Source organism: Podarcis gaigeae (assembly GCF_964106915.1).
Source record: "Podarcis gaigeae genome assembly, chromosome: 9".
Classification (NCBI taxonomy): Eukaryota; Metazoa; Chordata; class Lepidosauria; order Squamata; family Lacertidae; genus Podarcis; species Podarcis gaigeae.
Window position 1 is genome coordinate 78,801,246 of NC_139685.1, and position 20,943 is coordinate 78,822,188.

A 20,943-nucleotide genomic window follows, 5' to 3' on the forward strand; every position below is an offset into this window, starting at 1 on the left:
GTTGGGGGTCTGAACATTTCTTGGGAACCACTGACCAGGGGTGTCGCAAAAGGGGTGCAGGGGGTGTGGTCCGCCCTGGGTGTCATGCCTGGGGGGGTGACAACCCCCCCGGCAGATCAGCGTGGCAGCGCTCGCACCCCTGGTGTGCAGACTTTCATTATTGGTGTCAGGTGTGCGTGCAGGAGCCAGGCCGTGTGACCTGGACCGGGGCCTTCCTGAGTTTGTTCTGGAGAGGAAAGGTGTGGCCACACAGGTGAGGCCAATTGGTAACTCACAGCACCTGGTGGCAAGAGCCAGGAAGGGATATAAGGTAGAAGAAGAAGAGTTTGGATTTGATATCCCGCCTTTCACTCCCTTTAAGGAGTCTCAAAGCGGCTGACATTCTCCTTTCCCTTCCTCCCCCACAACAAACAGTGGGGCTGAGAGACTTCACAGAAGTGTGACTGGCCCAAGGTCACCCAGCAGCTGCAGGTGGAGGAGCGGAGACTCGAACCCGGTTCCCCAGATTAGGAGTCTACCGCTCTTAACTACTACACCACACTGGCTCTCAGGTCAGCATTTCCCTTCGGTTCTTTGCCACAGCAACATGTTCCTTGCCTTGCTGCGTTTGGCTCCTTGACTCCTTGCTTCCTGACCCTCAGACCCTTGGCTTCTTGAATCCCAGCTCTCTGACCTTCGGCTTCCCAACTCCTGGCTTCTGGACTCTCATTCCTTCTCCCACCCCGCCATCTTGCCCCCGGTCCCGACGTCCCCAGCTGGGACTTCGACTGCCCGTGATCCAGACTGTGACGATTGGTGCATTTGTTGTTGTGAAAATCTGCCTGCTGATTGTGCAAATACCCCTGGCGATCAGTGTGGCACTTCCCGTTGGGCGGTTTTATGCGGTTGGATTTTCAACCTTCCCTTTAAAAAAGCTCAATAACTCTGGGTAACATTCCCAAAAATTGCAACGTGGGGGGGGGGTGACAAAAAATTTTCTGCACTCACTACGTACCTCCTGACCTTGGTATGCCTCTGCCACTGACCTAGAAGCCAAGGCCCCTTCCCTTCCCCAAGACATGACCCGAGAGGCTTGGCATCCAAAGTGTGTTTGCACGTGTGTGAACATACCAGGGAGAAAGGCTCAGCTCTTTCAGATAGCAGCTGCTGTGACCTGATTTTGTGTTTTCGGCCGTTGAGACGGTGCACGGGCCTAAAGAAAACCAGGTGTCCTCTGCAGGTTTTTAAAGCATGATTTATACGAGAGTTGTGGGTTACAGCCGAGCGCGATATTGTTTCCAGGTTCTTAGGCATGGCTCGTAACTTTTTACTGCCTGTACCTTCCAGGTATTGTTCTGCTTTTCTTTCAAGCGGCAGAACCATTACATGGAAAGTAATCCAGGTCTGGGCCATTTGCCTTCCCCTCCAACCTTTGACCCAAGTGCCCCGCAGAAGCAAGGGGCATCGAGGAACCTCATGCCAATGGCAGAGAAGACACACTGGGGGCTGCAGGCCCAAGACAGCGGAAATTGCTTGATTCCATAGAATCATAGACTTGTGGAGCTTGAAAGGTTCTCCAAGGGTCAGGATTCACAGCAAAAGAAACCCTGATGGAAAATGCAATCCCCAATGAAGGAAAGTCCAACACTTTCCCCCAGAATCTTATGTCTTCTTTCCTCACTTGGGATGAGGGAGAAATTTGTTCAGGTCACATTTTTAAGGTGGGGCTGCCTAATTCATACAGTGGTACCTCGGTTTTTGAGCATATCAGAAACCAAACGTTTCAGTTTTCGACACATCTCCTCACCTAGATATGGAACATGCCCTTAAAAGTTGTTGTTGTATAGTTGTTTAGTCGTGTCCGACTCTTCCTGACCCCCTGGACCAGAGCCCGAGCTGAGCCTACTCCACGGTGGCTAGCGCTCCAAGAGAGCAGGCCGGGGCACAGAGGAAGGCTGCGCGATGGAGGAGACCACAGAAGAGAAGATATTGTTGTTGTTTTTTAGTCGTTTAGTTGTGTCCAACTCTTCGTGACCCCACAGACCAGAGCACGCCAGGCACTCCTGTCTTCCACTGCCTCCTCCAGTTTGGTCAAACTCATGCTGGCAGCTTCGAGAACACTGTCCAACCATCTCGTCCTCTGTCGTCCCCTTCTCCTTCTGCCCTCCATCTTTCCCAACATCAGGGTCTTTTCCAGGGAGTCTTCTCTTCTCATGAGGTGGCCAAAATCTTGGAGCCTCAGGTTCAGGATCTGTCCTTCCAGTGAGCACTCAGGGCTGATTTCCTTCCAAATGGAGAGGTTTGATCTCCTTGCAGACCATGGGACTCTCAAGAGTCTCCTCCAGCACCAGAATTCAAAAGCATCAATTCTTTGGCAATCAACCTTCTTGATGGTCCAGCTCTCACTTCCATACATTTGCCTACCCATGATTTAAACAGAGGACATTGCAAGTGTGTAGCAGACACCTGAGTCACACCCAAAGCTGGCACCTTTCTCCTGCCAAGCCCCCTGCTTTCTCTAGCCTGCCGCCACAGAAATGCCACAGGGTACCAGATGCAAGCAGAAGCTCAGATTGGGGCAAAGACCCCCCCCCCAAAGAAACGCTTCCCCACAGGGGCTGCCGCAGTGACGGGAACAAATGTTGCTTGTTTGCCCCTGACCTGCCGTAAAGCCCGACATGGAAATAATGAAGGCATCCTGCAAATTAGTCACTCGAAATCACTCAAGCCATAAAATATTACGATCCCGAGAATGGGGAGGGAAGAGCTGGAGGGGAGAGGAATGAGAGAAAGCTAGAAAAATCCTCCTCCGTAGACAAATGGCTTTTCTGCTTGTATTAATGAGGGTCACGCAAGGGCAGAGAAACAATGTAAGAGAGAGAGAGAGCGCAAGCAAATGGTAAAGGGAAACGGGGGGTGGAAAGTGGGGCAAGAATGGATGGGGATACAGGCAAGAGCAGAAAGGGGTAGCAAAGCTGGACTCCGAAAATGCAAGGAAGGCTTCTCCATAATGCAGAAAATCACCAACCTTTTTCCAAAAATGGAAGAAAAACCAGCTTCTGCAATAACTGGGACCAGCAAAAGAGCCTGTTTCACTGAGAATGAGAAGCAGAGGAGCGGAAGGCTGGGAAAATGAGAGTGTTTTTCTGGCTGTGCTGCAGATGCAGAAGAGGAAGAAGAAGAGTTTGGATTTGATATCCCACCTTATCACTACCCTGAGGAGTCTCAAAGCGGCTAACATTCTCCTTTCCCTTCCTCCCCCACAAAAAACACTCTGTGAGGTGAGTGGGGCTGAGAGACTTCAGAGAAGTGTGACTGGCCCAAGGTCACCCAGCAGCTGCAGGTGGAGGAGCGGAGACGCGAACCCGGTTCACCAGATTACGAGTCCACTGCTCTTAACTGTACGCAAGATGCGGTGGAGGTTGAGGGTGCACCACAAGCATGTTGTTGTTGTTTTTTAGTCATTTAGTCGTGTCCGACTCTTTGTGACCCCCTGGACCAGAGCACGCCAGGCCCTCCTGCCTTCCACTGCCTCCCGCAGTTTGGTCAAACTCATGCTGGTAGCTTTGAGAACGCTGTACCACCATCTCGTCCTCTGTCGTCCCCTTCTCCTTGTGCCCTCCATCTTTCCCAACATCAGGGTCTTTTCCAGGGAGTCTTCTCTTCTCATGAGGTGGCCAAAGTCTTGGAGCCTCAGCTTCAGGATCTGTCCTTCCAGTGAGCACTCAGGGCTGATTTCCCTAAGAATGGAGAGGTTTGATCTTCTTGCAGTCCATGGGACTCTCAAGAGTCTCCTGCAGCACCAGAATTCAAAAGCATCAATTCTTCAGCAATCAACTTTTTTAATGGTCCAGGTCTCACTCAAGCATGTTACTTCCCCCAAAAAGTGCATTCAGAGAAGGAAAAAGTTCTGCACGCAACAGAATTGCTGACAGCAATTGACTTTTAGAAGCATCTGAAGGCAGCCCTGTTTAGGGAAGTTTTTAATGACTGATGTTTCATTGTGTTTTTAATATTTTGTTGGGAGCTGCCCAGAGTGGCTGGGGAAATCCAGCCAGATAGGTGAGGTAGAAATATATTATTATTATTATTATTATTATTATTATTATTATTATTATTATTATTATTATTATTACAAAGAAGATAAGGTTGTCCCAGACATATGCAACCTGCATCAGAAGTCTTGATTTTGCCAAATTAACTTCAATGAATTTTAAGATTTTTCACACACAAAAAGCTTGACAACTTTGCCACCCCCCCCCCCCCGCCAAAGGCTCAACAATGTTTGTGTCCGGATTTTCACCTCTGTAAGTTTGGCAACCCTATAGAGGCGGCATGATAGAAACTGATGCACTGCATGGAGAAAGCAGATGGAGAATAGTTTTTCATTCTCCATTGCAACACTATAAGTCACAGGGGCAGATCTATTTTGAAGGTGATGTAGCTTAAGCTAAAGTGCTCCAAATCTGGGGGGCCCCAGATGCAACTTTAGTTGACATTGCTTAAATTTTTTTGGTCTAGGAGACCCAGTTTGAGTTGGACGATGCACACTGATTTTGGGGGTATTTATTTCAACAATCCCAAAATTTGAGAGTAAGTAGCCCAGATGTTGTAAAAGTCGTGGAGAAACCCCATTGAAGAAGATAACAGGGACTCCCCAGCCCTCATTGCTGGTTGTGATGCCCCCCCCTGACAGTTGAGGCTTCAGGGCCCCCCAAATGTAGCTCCTTCACTGAGAACTCATGGGCATCCCATGAAGCTGAATGTAGGAAGATTCAGAACAGATAAAAGAAATAACATTTAAAAAATATATTATTAAATTTCAAGAAAAAAGTACAATTTCCACATATACACTCCAACACACATAGTTTTGCCTTTTGATTTGTTGACTTTCCATCCCATTTTCCATAGGGATTTTGTTTTCTCTCCCTTTGCTGCAGCTGATCTTCTATCAAGTCACAGCAATATTGCAGTAAGTCCTAATTCTGTCTGTTGCTCATCCTTCAAATCCTGCCGGCGAATTCGTCAAACTAGAATGTTTCTTTAAATAGTCTGAAGAAAGGCTTCTGTTCTTCCACAAAACTGTCAAAAAGGAAGGGCTTTTTCGTGCAGCTGAACTGTGGAACTCTCTCGCTCAGGATGGCTCTGAAAGAGGATTCTCTCATGATGCCTCTCGCTTGCCTTTTCACAACCATTATGTCAATGACACGCTGCAGAATTAACTGACGAGAAACAGGCCCATCCAGAGAACCACATTCTGCATCGCAGGTAGAAGGTCCCATGTACAATTGCTACATCTCCAGCACCTCCTGTTGGAAACCCTGGAGGGTCATTGCTACCTGTCAGTGTGGACAATATTGAGGTAGATGGACCCCAATGGTTTGGTGCTTCCTCTGTTCCTGTGCACAAAGATTTCTCTGCAAATATCATTGCTCTCCTGGTTCTCCAACCACAGCCCCATGGTTTCTGAGTCATGCGCATTGCGTTGATGCTGGAGAGGGTATGTTGGAGGTGCAGCTTTGCAGAGCTCCAGATGTGGGATGTTACCCATTGGAGCAGTCAAATGTTGTTGTTGAGTCGTTTAGTCGTTTCCACCTCTTCGTGACCCCCTGGACCAGAGCACGCCAGGCACTCCTGTCTTCCACTGCCTCCCGCAGTTTGGTCAGACTCATGTTCATAGCTTCAAGAACACTGTCCCACCATCTCGTCCTCTGTCGTCCCCTTCTCCTTGCACCCTCCATCTTTCCCAACATCAGGCTCTTTTCCAGGGAGTCTTCTCTTCTCATGAGGTGGCGAAAGTTTTGGAGCCTCAGCTTCACGATTTGTCCTTCCAGAGAGCACTCAGGGCTGATTTCCTTCAGAATGGATAGGTTGGATCTTCTTGCAGTCCATGGGACTCTCAAGAGCCTCCTCCAGCACCTCCCGGAGCAGTCAAATACAACATTCCTTATTTCCTTAGCATGGGCAAAGGCAGGGGGACATCCAGTCAGTGTAACTTCCTCTTGCACTTGTCTGGAGCATCCTTCCCCCTGCATGTGACCTGGGAGATGGGCATGGCCCTGGCTGACTCCATCAAAGAGCTGAGTCACGCAGCCACTCTCTCTCTCTCTTGCTCTGGTCTCTTGCTTGCTGTTCTCCTGCAGCCATTTTGTTCTCTTAATGTAATTTTGCTGTCTGCTGGCTCCCAGCCAGCAGTGCGATCTCAATCTCCATATGAAATGAACTCACAGATTGTTATGTAACTCCTAAGTAAAGACTGACTTTCGGGGATCAAATGTGAACTGAAATGTGAGTAAACTTCTTGTTACTTTCAAGGAAAGACTCTTGTGTCTTTATTCCTTTGAGAGGGATAAAAGGGGACACCAGGAATAATCCATCTGGGCAAGCCAGACTGGATTACTTAACTAAAGAGATTCAAGCAAATCTGCCAACCAGCTTCTAGCTCTATTGAGGGGAATTTGCTCTGCTACATCACTCACCAGCGTGAGTGAAGGAAGGATAATACTTAATCAATCTATCCTTTCCTCCTATCCTTAACGTTCCCACACCAGACACCTGCACCCCGTAAAGTGCAGAAGTGGCACTCTTTGTCTGAACAATCTGAATTTCCACCCAACCTTTCATGCTTTGAAAAATGCGCCAGCCGTCTGCACATCGAGGAGCTCCCAGCATTTTTGTTTTTTTGTTTTCCGCCCAACGCAGGCCTCCATCAGGAGCTGAGCAGTTTCAGGTGCTCGCCCCGTCCTTAATCCAAGATTTTCCTTTCCACATAAACAGCTGCTCTAACCTCTCCCTCATCCAGAACGAGAAAAGGCCGAAGCTTTCCAAAAGGGTTCTGCAGTTTGTGCGCGACGCCGGCAAGCAGACGCCTCACATTAGGCTGGAGGGGGAGTCCAAGATGCTGCGAGGGGATGAAAGCGGTGCTTCAAGCAGCCTGGATGGGGAAAGGATTGGACGGGGGTCTGTGGATTCAGAGGGGAAGGAGAGATGGGCTCCTGTACTCCTCTGATTTCACACCTAGCTTCTCGACATTATAACGGATTCGCCCTGCTTTTCTGAGAACCTCATAGGTTTCCCTTCCAGCGAGGAGGACGTCTGTGATGCACACATGGGATTCATTAGCCTAAAAACGCAGACAACCTGAGAAATGGTGCTTGGGTTCCAGGGTGTGCCACCCCTCCTTGGCCCTGAGGGGCTGATCTTAAAGGGTATAAATATGTGACAGGAGGTTCCTTTCGGCCTTGGCACACCTGCCAGCTTTCTGACTCTGAACTAGAGGCGCCTGGTTTGAAGGCTGACCTCCCTCCCTTCTTCCCTGAAAGCAGGTTGTCCAACTTCCCCCTACCAGATGCTTGAGGTTTCTTAAATAACGCCGTTTGCAATGGAGCTAAAGTCACCCCCCCCCCCGGAACTGAGCTTACTGCAGAAACATTTCCCCATCTGAAAGCCCATTTGCAAGCGCATTAAAGCAAGTCAGATGTTGCACACTGGACAGGATTCGCCGCTCCTTCCAAGAGCAACGTTGGCTCGCTTTTGTAAGAGTAGAAGAAGAGCAAATTCCCAGAAGAGAGTGAATTCCTGGGGGCAAAATGTGGGTCAGGAATCAAAACTCCCGTCCGGTCGTCTGGCATCTCAGGTGCTCTGGCTAAGAGGCTGGAGGCTGGGATGACCCAGGTTCAACTCTTTGGCCAAGAAGGCATAGGAACATCAGAAGGACCCGGCTGGATGAGGCCCAGAGTCCATTAGCCCAGCATCCTTTGAACCCTCTCAGTCTCTAGCCCAGAACCTTGGACTAGAATCGGAATGAAAAATGTACGTGGCTGCAGAAATGCAGAGAAATTAAAACACTCCATGTTGGGGGGCTGCCTATATTTATTTTGCAAAGAATTGTAGCCTCGGAAGGCACTCCAAGGCTCATCTAGACCAACCCCTCACAATGCAGCAATCACAGCTAAAATAATCCCTGTCAGGTGGCCATCAAACCTCCAAGGAAGAACATAAGGAGCGTCTGCTGGATCAGGCCTGTGGCCCGCTGAGTCCAGCGTCCTGTTCTCACAGGGGCCAAGCAGATGCCTGGGGGAAACGTGCAAGTGGGATTCGAGCACAAGAGCATTTCTCCCCTCATGCGGTTTCCAGAAACTGGGATTCGGAAGCTTTCTACCTCTGAATCTGGAGGGCAGAGCAGAGCCGTCAGAGCTGGCAGCCATCGATAGCCCTCTCCTGCTCCATGGATTTGTCTAATCCTCTTTTAAAGTTGTCCAAGTTGTCCAAGTTGGTGGCCATTGTTTAAACTGTGCACTGTGTGAAGAAGTCCTTTCTTTCATCTGTGCTGAATCAACAACAACAACAACAACAAGATTTAAGCAGTGTTTGGGTGGCCATGCTGAAATCTTGCATTACTATTATTAATAATTATTTTTAAAAATAATTTTATTATTTGTACTCCTCCCATGTCACAGGGATGGCCCACTCTTGGGCTGTATTATTATTATTATTATTATTATTATTATTATTATTATTACTACTACTATTATTATGCCACATCTGTGCTTCATCATAATGCCTTTTCTGCTCTTCACAACACAGGAAGGACACAATATTAATATTAAAATCAGCTGAAACCATTTGCAAACAAAAGAGTAGGTTGGGTCTTGTTGCCAGAGCCGTCCAAAGTCAACAGGGCGCAGAGGTCGGGGTAGACTGGATGACCCTTAAGACCCCCTTTCCCCTGCTCTGCAACACAGCGATTCGATGCTTCCATGCCCTGCGCATGAACTTTCCGGGGGCCCCTCGCTGGCCGCGCTTGCAAACCCGCTGCTGGACGGAGCGAAACTTTGGACTGATTCAGCGAGGCAATTCTTTACGATCTCGTGTTCCAAAGGATGACAGAATTGTTTAGAATAGTTTCTGTCTGAAGGGAGCCCGGTCCGCTCCCTCGATTAAGTAACGCTCTCTGCCCGCCAGGCGAGGGTTAAGCGCTCTCATCATCCGCAAAGCGAAAACCCAGATTTCTCGCCACCTATCATTCCTGCTCCGTAGAATCATTTATGGTTTCTCTTTTGCAAAGTTGGCCAAAGGAAGCTCTGGAAAGACTGCTCCCTTTTCTTTTTTCGCCATAGCGAAGCTGATTCAAGAAGGCCAGGAGGCTGACCACAACCCCGAGCCAGCCAAGGCACTAAAAATTCCAGTAAATGTTTTTTCTTCTTCTTCTCCTCGTATGAAACCAAGAGCTCATAAGCAAATGGACCTTCCCTGGAGATGCACTAACCTTCCCTTTACCTGGAGAGGCTCCACTGAACTCAGGCTGCCCCGTTCGCTTCCTTGGGAGGCAAAGTTTGCTTTTCCAAATGTGCTAGACTGCTCTGGAGGGCTGCAGCCCAAGGGCATTTTGAAATGCAGACCTGCGGTGGAAGGTCATGGCTTGGATGCCAAGGCGTTGGGCTGGACTTCTCTGATGAGCAAGGCTTCTGAATCCCAGTTGCTGGAAAGCTCAGGAGCGGAGAAGGCTCTCGCACTCAGGTTCTGCTTTTGGTTCCCCATAACAGGCACCTGGTTGTCCATGGTGGGAAGAGAATGCGGGACTTGATGGGGCCCTGGCCTCATCCAGCAGGCTCTCCCTATCTTCTGATGCTCCTTGAGCCTTTGCGTCTTTCGCAGGTTTGGGGTCAAAGTGTGACTTCTATACACAGGGCATCTTGTAGTGAGAAATTCACCTGCACAATCCCCATCGAAATGAATGGGAATTATTAACTACAGTGGTACCTCTGGTTGTGAACAGGATCTGTTCTGGAGGCCCGTTTGCAACATGAAAAGAGCGCAACCTGCAGTGTTGGGTCTGCGCACGCGCAGGTTGCGATTCGCCGCTTCTGCGCATGTGTGTGATGTCATTTTGCGGCGAAACCCGGAAGTAACTCTTTCCGGTATTTCCAGGTCACCGTGGGACGTAACCTGAAAGAACGTAACATGAAGCGGACGTAACATTAGGTGTGACTGTATTGTTAAGAATTACAGTGGTACAAATTTAATTCGTTCCGGAGGTCTGTTCTTAACCTGAAACCGTTCTTAACCTGAGGTACCACTTAATGCTGTATTGTTTTTAACACTCGATTGGGAACCGCCCAGAGTTGCCTGGGGAAACTCAGCCACATGGGCGGGGTATAAATAATAAATTATTATTATTATTATTATTATTATTATTATTATTATTATTATTAGTTAATGGGGCTTCCACTGCCACTGGCGCACAATTTCTGATTTCATCCTTGGCAAAGTTCTTAACCCAAGGTACTAATTCCGGGTTAGCGGAGTCTGTAACCCGAAGTGTTTGTAACCCGAGGTACCACTGTATTGGGAATTGATTTATAATTAAATGAAGAAGATGTTTAAAATAACCTTTGCCAACCCCCCCCCGAAGCTTTCCTTTTAGATATCACAGGAATGGATTTACCAAGACTACAAAAGAACTTGTTTGTGTGTGCAACTACAGCTACACGAACATTATTAGCACAACATTGGAAAGAAGACCGTGTCCCAGCTAAAGAAGACTGGCAAGTAAAATTAATGGAATACGCTGAAATGGCAAAACTGACAATGAAATTAAGAGGAAGAGACAACGACAAATTTAAGGAAGAATGGAAGAACTTTATTGCATATATACAGAAGCAATGTACACAGGTTAATACATTGGCAGGATTTTGAGAATACTTGTAATTTTATTATGAATGGACAATAAGTAATTCAAACGGTTAAAACTTTATAGTGGTCATGTAGTACATTGATATACAATGGAACCACGGAAGGGAATAGGGGGAAGTCAATTTTTTAAAGTTTTTTTTATTGATGTTTCTTTTGTTATTGTTGGAAAATTAATAAAATGATGATGATGATGATTACTATAATTTATTAGAGTGGGACGGATCTACTCGGAAGGTGGTGGGCTCTCCATTATGACCTACCCTTCACCCCAAGGTCACAGGGGTCACAGGGGGGTTGGATCCACTAACACATATTAATATTAGAATGCAACATTACTCAATATTTAAAACAGTTCAAAACAAATTAAATTTACAGAATAGTATTATTAGCCATTGGAGGCGGTCATGCTGTGGGAATTGCAGATGACGAAGGGGTCACTGTGCTTGCAGACTTCCTACTTATTTGCTTTTATTTATTTATGTAAAAGCATTTCTAAACATCTAAATTATGTGTTACGATTGCCATACGCCTGGAATTTCCCAAACCTAGCCAGGATTCAGCTGTCGGAAACCGAGTCTGAGCGGAAATTGCTGGAACGTCCATGAAAATACGGACTTAGGGCGACCCATATGTGTAGATTTTGGCAAATTTCCTTAAAAATAGCTCATAAACTTTCTTCTTCTTCTTCTTCTTCTTCTTCTTCTTCTTCCTCCTCTTCTTCTTCTTCCTCCTCTTCCGCTTCCTCTTCCTGTTCCCCTTCCTCGTCTTCTTTAGATTTTGCAAAAAGAGCTCAACAACTTTGGGCAAAACCAGAAAAAAAGCCCAACAATTTCAGCCAAAAAAAAAGAGCTATGATTGTCACTTTTTGAAATATGGCAACCCGAAGATAAATGCTAACACATAAGCTTTATTACAGAAGTTTTGTACATTGTGCTTATGTGCTGGTTACTTTGGGAAAGCTGGAGTGTATATGCACACAGAACATTATATATATAATATACGAATGCAGAGAAGGTCTATTCCACACTTCTTCAGTGTCTGGAACTCCCTGCCCATTGATAGGAGTTGCTGTGCTGCTTTCGTTGTCTGCTAAAACCCTTGTTTTTGTTTAGACAAACCTTGCCCCACAAAGTCCAGAGTCTAAACCTGCCTGTCTGCATTGCTGTCTGCAATAAATGTGTTGTGTTGTGTTGTGTTGTGTTGTGTTGTGCTTGACTGGTTCACACTTCAGAGTTTCAGGGGACGAAACCTTCTTGGCAGGACAGACCAGGTGGGTCTTTCTAACACAGACCTACCATTGGGAATCTTTTTGCACAATGACAAATTGATAGGCATGGGTGAAATCTCTCAATGTTGGTTTCCCAGCTTCTCATTTTAAATCCAGTTCTCCACATTTATGCAGCGATTTGCATTTTTTTTAAAAAAAAAAAGCTCATGAAAATTCGCCAGCAAATTTTTATGGTACAAATTCCCCTGATAAATACATTTTCACAGGCAGCTGTAATATGTGCATTTTCAAAAGCAAGGTCTGTGTTGCTGGGTGCATCTCTCCCTAACCTATGCATTTTTGTACAAACTGTGTGGCTGAAGAACTGCATTGCAAAATTCAGAAAAAAGGCAAATTTCAAAAGATGGCTGTGTTCCAGTGGCTGTATTGGTTCAAAAAGTGCAAATTAGTTTCTCGTTAGAATGGAAATAGGATCGAATTTCTCCTCCATCGCCAGAAGCATTGGAGTATCTAAACACCACAATTCACACTTTTTTTCTGAGTGTACCAGGACCATTTCAGTATCTCTCTGAACAAGCAGCATCCATGCGTCTTGAGATATCCTAAGGTTGTCCCCGCCTTCGCTCTTCAAGGAGATATAATTCCAGTAGCTGCAGCAGCGGCACTTTCTGAAGTGGTGAAAAGGGGATTTAAACGTGCCTTGATTGCTGTAGAGGGAGCTCTTCCATTGCAGATAAAGAGTGAGGCGTGGACTGCAGTCAAGGTGATCCAAACTGTAGTATTGCAATGGGCGAAAAGATTTTGGATATAACATTCAGTTAGAATCCTGGGAAAGGTTATGGAAGGAGGGTATCAATTTTACTGCATGCAGTGCACTAAAAGAAAATGTTATGAAAATGTACAGTCATACCTCAGGTTGCGAAAGTGATCCATGCGGGAGGCACGTTTGCAACCTGCAGTGTTTGCAGCCTGAAGCGCCGCTTCTGCACATGCATGTGACGTGATTCTGTGCTTCTGGGCATGCGGGTGATGTCCTTTTGTGATTCTGCGCATGTGCGAGCGCCAAAACCTGGAAGTAACCCGTTCCAGTACTTCCGGGTTCAGCGCAGTCCGCAGTCCACAACCCGCTGCGTTCATAACCCAAGGTATGACTGTATAGATGATATTTAACACCATCTAAACTTGCTAAAATGTACAGGACAAGAATGAGCATTGGAAATGCAAAGAAAAGGAAAGTATCTTTTATCACATGTGGTGGACTTGCAAAGAGGTAAAAGCTTTCTGGGAAATGATATATAATGAGTTAAAGAAAATGTTTAAAAATACTTTGGGGGGGGGAGAAGCCTTTTTACTGGGTATAGTGGGGGAAGAGATACCAAGGGGAGATAAAGAACTGTTTATGTATGCAACAACTGTGGCAAGAATTCTTTTAGCCCCAAAATGGAAACCACAAGAATTACCGACGAAAGAAGAGGGGCAGGTGAAAATGATGGACTGTGCGGAACTGGCGAAGCTGATGGGAAAAATCCGAAACCAGCGCGATCAAGCATTCCAAAAGGACTGGAGTAAATTTATACAATATTTGAAGTACCAATGTAAGCAATTAACATCACTAGCAGGGTTGTCAGAAGACTTGCAATGACAAAACGTTTCCCCTTTTTATATTTATTTAAATATTGTGGTATTTTTTAACGAGTGAAACTTGAATTGGAAAATGGATGAATGCTCTGATATAAAGGTTAATTTTGAAAGCCATGAGGCAGGAGGGAAGGAAGACTTTAGGCTCTAAAAGAGCAAGAGAAGTAAAGTGAATAACAATGAGGTGATTATATATTATAAAATGGAAAATCAATAAAAATATTTTACAAATTGTAGTATTGCTTCCCTCCTCACACTGAAGCATCTCCAGCAGAAGACTCCCATCCCCGGACCAATGCCTCTCGGGCCTCGTGTACATCTCAAACATGACCCAAAATAACCGGCAAATGAACGTCAAGGGAGACCAAGAGCAGAGGCGCACCTCTTGCCTTGGCCTTTAAGTATAAAATCAGTGCTCTGGCTTAGAAAAGAGACCACTGGAGGCTTAGCGCCAGCAGAATTTCCCTTCCTCTGGTTGGCTCTGCCCTGCATTCCATTCCTTTGGAATCCTAGTCTGGGAGAATTTGGAAATTAATTTTGGAAATGGAGCGTGCATGGTTTGCCACATGCAAGAAGAGCCTGTCTGCTGGATCGAGCCCAAGGGGGCCCATCGGAGGCCAGCATCCGGCTTTTATGGTGGCCAACCAGACAACCCAACAGGAAACTCAAAAGCAGGACAGGAGCACCAAAGCAGTCTCCGAGAGATTCCAGGAACTAGAATTGGGAAGCATTGCTGACTTTTAACATGGAGGAGACACAGAGCGTAGAGTCATCCTGGCTAGGAGCCCATCGATAGCCCTCTCCTCCTCCTTGAATTGGCCAACTCCTCTTTGAAAGCCACCTAAGTTGTTGGCCATTGCCTCCTGTGGCAGGGAGTTCCAATGTTTGCAATACATGAAGGACTTCCTTTTAATCAGGGGCAGATCTATGACAAAGCTTAAGCTTCAGGGTGCCTAAACTCGGAAGGGACCCCAGAAGCGACTTTAGATCACATTGCTTAAAAAATTAGGTAAGGACTTTAACTCTGCATTGTGTGAGGAAGGACTTTCATTGATGAGTCCTGAGTCTTCCAGCGTTCAGTTTCAATGGACGTCCCCGAATTCTTGGGTTACAAGAGAGTGAAGCTTTTCTCCATCCACTTTCTTCTTCTTCGGCAGGGACATTGGTTTCCGGGCAGGAGTTGATCACAGTGTGGATTTGCCAAGCGTGCCTTCCTCTTAGCATGTTTCTCCCTTGCGTCCTGAGTTCAAGTGTCTTCAAAGCCCACGACACCTTTGGTAAAGGCTGTTCTCCAGCTGGAGCGCTCACAGACCAGTGTTTCCCAGTTGTTAGTGTGTATACTACATTTTTTTAAAGATTTGCCTTGAGACAATCTTTAAACCTCCTTTGTTGACCACCAGCATTACACTTTTCATTTTTAAATTTGGAATAGAGTAGTTGCTTTGGAAGATGATCATCAGGCATTCTCACAACATGACCAGTCCAACAAAGTTGATGTTGAAGAATCATTGCTTCAACACTGGTGTTCTTTGCTTCTTCCAGTACACTGGTATTAGTCTGCCTGTCTTCCCAAGTGATGTGTAAAATATTTCGGAGACACCGTTGATTGAATCTTTCGAGAAGTTGGAGATGGCGTTTATAAGTGGTCCATGTTTCACAAGCCTACAGTAAGGTTGGTAGTACAATAGCTTCATAAACAAGCATTTTGGTTTTCCAGCAAATGTCCCGGTCCTCAAACACTCTGAACTTCAATTGAAAGCCACACTCACAGAGCTCAGGGTTGACCCTTGTGGAAAGATAATTGCCTAGGTAGGAGAAGTTTGCCTTCACCCCTAGAGGCACACTCCATTGTCTTTTGAGACAGACGGATGCCTCTCTCTCTCTCTCTCTCTCTCTCTTTCTCTCTCTCTCTCTCTATATATATATATATACACACACACACACACACACACCAACAAAATATATGTTTATTTGCTTTTTTATTTGCGCATTTTATTTGAGAATTACTTTTTATTCTGTGTCATAAGAAATTTGGGTGCTTTTGACCGTGGTTTTTCTGCATTAACAGTGACTGCTGTGTCCCCTCCTTTCTTTTCTTTTCCTTCTTTGGACGTTGCCATGGCCTTTGGCTAGTGCAATAAAATCCAATTTTTAAAAATGGCTTTTTTATGATATCCTGGGTCTATGTTTTAAGAATAATAGAATCATAGAATGACAGAGTTGGAAGGGACCACAAGAATAGTCTAGTGCAACTCCTTGGGGTGCAGGAATATTTTGCCCAACGTTCGGCTGCTGTTGCTATTTTCTCTGTAAGCTGCCTAGAGACCCTGTTGGGGGGGGGGGGAGAAAGTTTGATCCAAATAGTTGTAGTGATGATGATGAGGATGATATCTCTCACACACAAACAGGTAACTTTGCAGGAGAAGGGTGGGCAGAATTTTCCCAGGCAAACCAATGCTCAGAACGAGGGAATGTCTTCCTGCTCATCTCCCCCACCTGCAAAGACCACCTACGAGCTCTGGCAGGCAGCGTCCACTGTGCGATTCTGCTTGCCAGGCCTCTCCAGCTGATAGTCTCGTTTGGCTGCCTCCTGAATCGCTCTTCTCTTGGAGGGAGCCCACGAGGTTTCCCTGCTGCTCGACGGCTTTTTCGGGGCCAGTTTCCCGGCCTGGGTCTCGTCCAGGCCCAGCCGCTCGGCAGGCAGCGATGCCTTGTTTCATTTCGTCCTCTGGAGCCCCGAGACGATTTGAAATGAGAACAAGAGCGAGAAAACGTAATAATAGTTTTGATGGCTGCTGCTTGTGGGGTATTATGGGCTGGCTGCAGAGACAGCGGCCTGGATTCCATTATGAGCAAAGTGTTAAGAGTTTTCCTGCTTGCAAGGGTGGAGGGCTTGCAGCGCGATCCAAACAGCACAAAGGGGGTCGGGTAACACCTTTCCCCCGTAAAGGAGAGCATTGTCCTGGCCAGTGATGGGTGGATTGACATGGCTCAGCACCAACTGACAGGCCATTTGCACTGGTCAGGATGAGTTCTGCAGAAAGAGAGGACCTTGCCTTCTGCAAATAGTCCGGCTGATCTTGACCTTGGCTCTAGAACACTTAGGCATTGTGTGGGAATGTTCAGGGATGCAGGAGAGTACATATTGTCTGATTATATCCTTACCCAACTTGTGTTAACAAGTTCCACAATTTCAGCAGAGTAACATTCCCCTCTTTTAAATTTCGCAGCGGATGCATTTTGCTCAGGCTCACTAACACTTCTGGTATTTTCTCCTTATTCCCTCATAAAAGATAAGACACGACACAGTCTTCTACAAAAGTATAAAAAGAGTTTACTCACATTCTGTTCACAATCAGATCCCAGAAGGCAGACTTAGCTTAGAAAAGGAACATACACTTGGAATCTATCTCATAAGGAGACAGTCCCTTTGACCTCTCTTGGCTGGAAGCCAAGAGGGCATCTTTGGCTTAGAAGATGTTTCTTCTTCGATGCATGTAGACAAAGAGAGAGAGATGGCTGCCCTGCCCTGTGATTTTGTCGTTACCTGCACGGGTGAGGCCATGCCCACCTCTAGTCACATGCAGAGGAAGTCTGTCCTAGCACTGAAGGAAACAGGAAGTTTACCTGCTGGCTGGACAAACATTCCTCCCCGTGTGCAAACATGTTCACTCTAGGAATGTTGTACTTGACTGCTCCTGTGTTTCACATCCCACACATTGCACACCCAGGATCCCTGGAACACAGTTTTAAAAACCAGGGATTCAGGTGGAGTTGGAGGCAACAATGCTTCTGAACATCAGTTTCTGGAAACCACAGGAGGAGAGAAGATTCTCGCACTCGGATCCTGGGGCATCTGGTTGGCCACTGTGAGAAAAGGACACTGGACCCGATGGGCCATGGGCCTGATCCAGCAGACACTCCTTATGTTCTTCCTTGGAGGTTTGATGGCCACCTGACGGATTATTTTAGCTGTGATTGCTGCATTGTGAGGGGTTGGTCTAGATGAGCCTTGGAGTGCCTTCCGAGACGACAATTCTTTGCAAAATAAATATAGGCAGCCCCCAAACACGAGGTGTTTTAATTTCTCTGCATTTCTGCAGCCATGTGCATTTTTCATTCTGATTCTAGTCCAAGGTTCTGGGCTAGAGACTGAGAGGGTTCAAAGGATACTGGGCTAATGGACCCTGGGCCTCATCCAGCCAGGCTCTTCTGATGTTCCTATGCCTTCTTGGTCAAAGTGAGAGTTGAACCCGGGTCATCCCAGCCTCCGGCCTCTTAGCCGGAGCACCTGAGATGTCAGACGTCCGGACGGGGGTTTTGATACCTGATCCACATTTTACGCCCAGGTATTCGCTCTCTTTCAGTAAAACTGGAAAAGAATTAAGGAACTGCTAGGGGCAGGGAATCGAAGAAACACTCGCAGCAGAAGCAAAGTCCTTCGTTTTCTCTTCAAATACTGGAAGGGAAAACGATGTTCCCGTCCATCCTAAACATTTATCAAGAGGCTGTGAGCTCTGCCTGGCGATATGCACAGACTTCTGTGACTCTGGCTCGCAGCTGAGAAATCTGGGAGATAAGATTCTCTGCAGCTTTCCTTGCTCCACGCTCCCAGTTCCCTCATCCGTTGGGGAAATTAGGCCAGTTAATAAATATATATATATATGTTATTTCCATGCCTCCTACCTGCTTTCCAGGAATGGCCCAGCAGCAAAACAGTCTATTTAATCCCGGAACAGAAGCTCCAATAGGATGATGATTCGTGAGAGCTGGACCATAAAGAAGGCTGATCGCTGAAGAATTAATGCTTTGGAATTCTGGTGTTGGAGGGAGACTCTTGAGAGTCCCATGGACTGCAAGAAGATCATACCTGTTATGTACTGAAGTTCTCACCCTGGGCCAGCAGGGGGATACTGTAGATAGTTATGCAAATGAAGGATCGAAAAGTGATTGGATAGTTTTAGAAAATGGCAACAGTTGCATTGTTCTGGAGCTCTATATAAGCAGGCTGACTGAGCTCCTCAGCCTACTTCTGTTCTGGCATCTGAATAAAGAAGAGCTGTTTAAAGAATCGCTGTGTCGTCTGATATGTTCGCCCACAACTTAACAAAACCTATCCATTCTGAAGGAAATCAGCCCTGAGTGCTCACTGGAAGGACAGATCCTGAAGCTGAGGCTCCAAGACTTTGGCCACCTCATGAGAAGAGAAGACTCCCTGGAAAAGAGCCTGATGTTGGGAAAAATGGAGGGTGCAAGGAGAAGGGGACGGCAGAGGACGAGATGGTGGGACTGTGTTCTTGAAGCTATGAACATGAGTCTGACCAAACTGTGGGAGGCAGTGGAAGACAGGAGTGCCTGGCGTGTCAGGATTCAACCTCAATCTGTTAATGATGATGGTGGTGGTGCTGTTCTACCACAGGCCTACCTCCCTGTCATGGAGGATAGGGCTATGGATGGCCCCCAGCCATGATGTTTGTGCCTGGAGGCAGAAATGCTTCTGAAGACCAGCTGCTGGCAACCACAGGAGAGAATCCTGCTCTTGTGCTCGGTTTCCCACTGGCATCAGTTTGGAACAGAATGCTGGACTAGATGGGCCACTGGCCTGATTCTGCAAGCTCTCCTTATGTTCTTCACAGGATGTTTTCAAAGCAGAGGTCGGGTGGCCATCTGTCAGGGATTCTCCAGCTGGGATTCCTGCCTTGCACGACCCACAGGGATTCCTTCCAATTCCACAGTTCTATGATTCTAGGAAATAAATGCCGTGTTGCCCAAGGCCCTACCACCATCTCCATTGTTCCAGCTCCGGCGGCTCCCTCCCTCACCCTCTCCTACCACATCTGAAGCCACTCAGGGATCTCGCTGCCAACATTTGCTCCAGCAAAGCAAAGCCTGTGTCTGGCTCCTTCCGTGCAGTTCTTTGGACCTTCAGCTGTTTGGATCTTCAGAGGCTTTCAGCCAGTAATTGAGTGATAAGAGGCACTAATCCCATTCCCTATTAACTCAAGCTGCTTGGATTTATTAGGGAACTCTTGGCTGTTCCGTGGGAATCATGGAAAGTGTTAGAAGCCTTCGGCTTACCAGCACACTGTGGAGAACAACTGGTCTACGAGCCTCAAACAGAACGTTCCCAATAACTCTTGGCAGGAAGGGAAGTCTGTGGCCTGCTCACCTACCGTATGGGGCGTATGGGGGTCAAGCTTCCAACTGTATGCTCACAAAAGCCTTGAGGACCATTTGATTCAAATGCTTCCACAAATCACCTTGTTGTTGTTTAGTCGTTTAGTCGTGTCCGACACTTCGTGACCCCCTGGACCAGAGCATGCCAGGCACTCCTGTCTTCCACTGCCTCCCACAGTTTGGTTAAACTCATGCTGGTAGCTTCAAGAACACCATCCCCTTCTCCTTGTGCCCTCCATCTTTCCCAAAACCAGGGTCTTTTCCAGGGAGTCGTCTCTTCTCATGAGGTGGCCAAAGTCTTGGAACCTCAGCTTCAGGATCTGTCCTTCCAGTGAGCCCTCAGGGCTGATTTCCTTCAGAATGGAGAGGTTTGATCTTCTTGCAGTCTATGGGACTCTCAAGAGTCTCCTCCAGCATCATAATTCAAAAGCAAAAAAGGAGGAACCTGGAGGAGGAACCAGCAAGCCACTCCAGTATCCCTGCCAAGAAGACTCCAAGGACAAAGACAACAGGCATATAAATCACCTACGACCAACATATTCAAAGTGATGGTTTGGCCCAGGCCATGCGAAGGACCATATATCTCAAATGCCTGGGCCATGAGATCTTCAGGTGAAGACCATTTTATCCCTGCAGTCCTGACCTGGCAACCCTAGAATGCAGCTAGAGTGAAGACTCTCAAGGAGAACAAGGTTCGTCCCAAAACTGATGAGAACACAGTTCAGAGTTCATTATCAAGTCTATTCTGTGGCAACCAGGACAGCAAAGAAAACCTGTTTTTCCACCAAGGTTGTATCTGCTTGTGTCTATTTTGTGTGATCCATCTTGGTTCTTGGCAAGCTCACCCAGCTCTGTAGCTCAGCTCTTGCGAAGGATGGCGGACTGTGAAACTGACCATTGTGCGGGTTCTTTTGGGGTCAAGGGTTCCAGAGTCGCATGCAAAGGCCGCGCTGAAATGTTCTCCGTGTGATCCAGATTTCCTTGTCCCTTCACTGCAGACTTCTTTCATTTCCATTTCACACGCAACATCTTGTGACTGGCCTCTGGCCGTGAGGTGTATAAACAGAACTCCTAACAATTAATTAAAGCTGGTTGTAAAAGCCGCTCGGAGAGAAAAATAAAATAAAAATTCCACTATTCAATCCAGCACCTTGCATTTGGCTGGCGTCTTGCCTTTCTTCAGAAGACTGACTCTCCCTCCCTCTCTCTTTCCTCCCTCTCTCCAC

The 20,943-nt window shown here is 46.8% G+C and overlaps 2 long non-coding RNA genes across 2 annotated transcripts in view; both read right to left on the minus strand.

Annotated features, from left to right (window-relative positions):
* LOC310853040 overlaps nt 1-20,943 on the minus strand; it is a 484,331-nt gene that overhangs the window by 409,789 nt on the left and 53,599 nt on the right. The window lies entirely within an intron of this gene.
* The window catches only part of LOC310853044, a 182,502-nt gene that overhangs the window by 126,448 nt on the left and 35,111 nt on the right, over nt 1-20,943 (minus strand). The window lies entirely within an intron of this gene.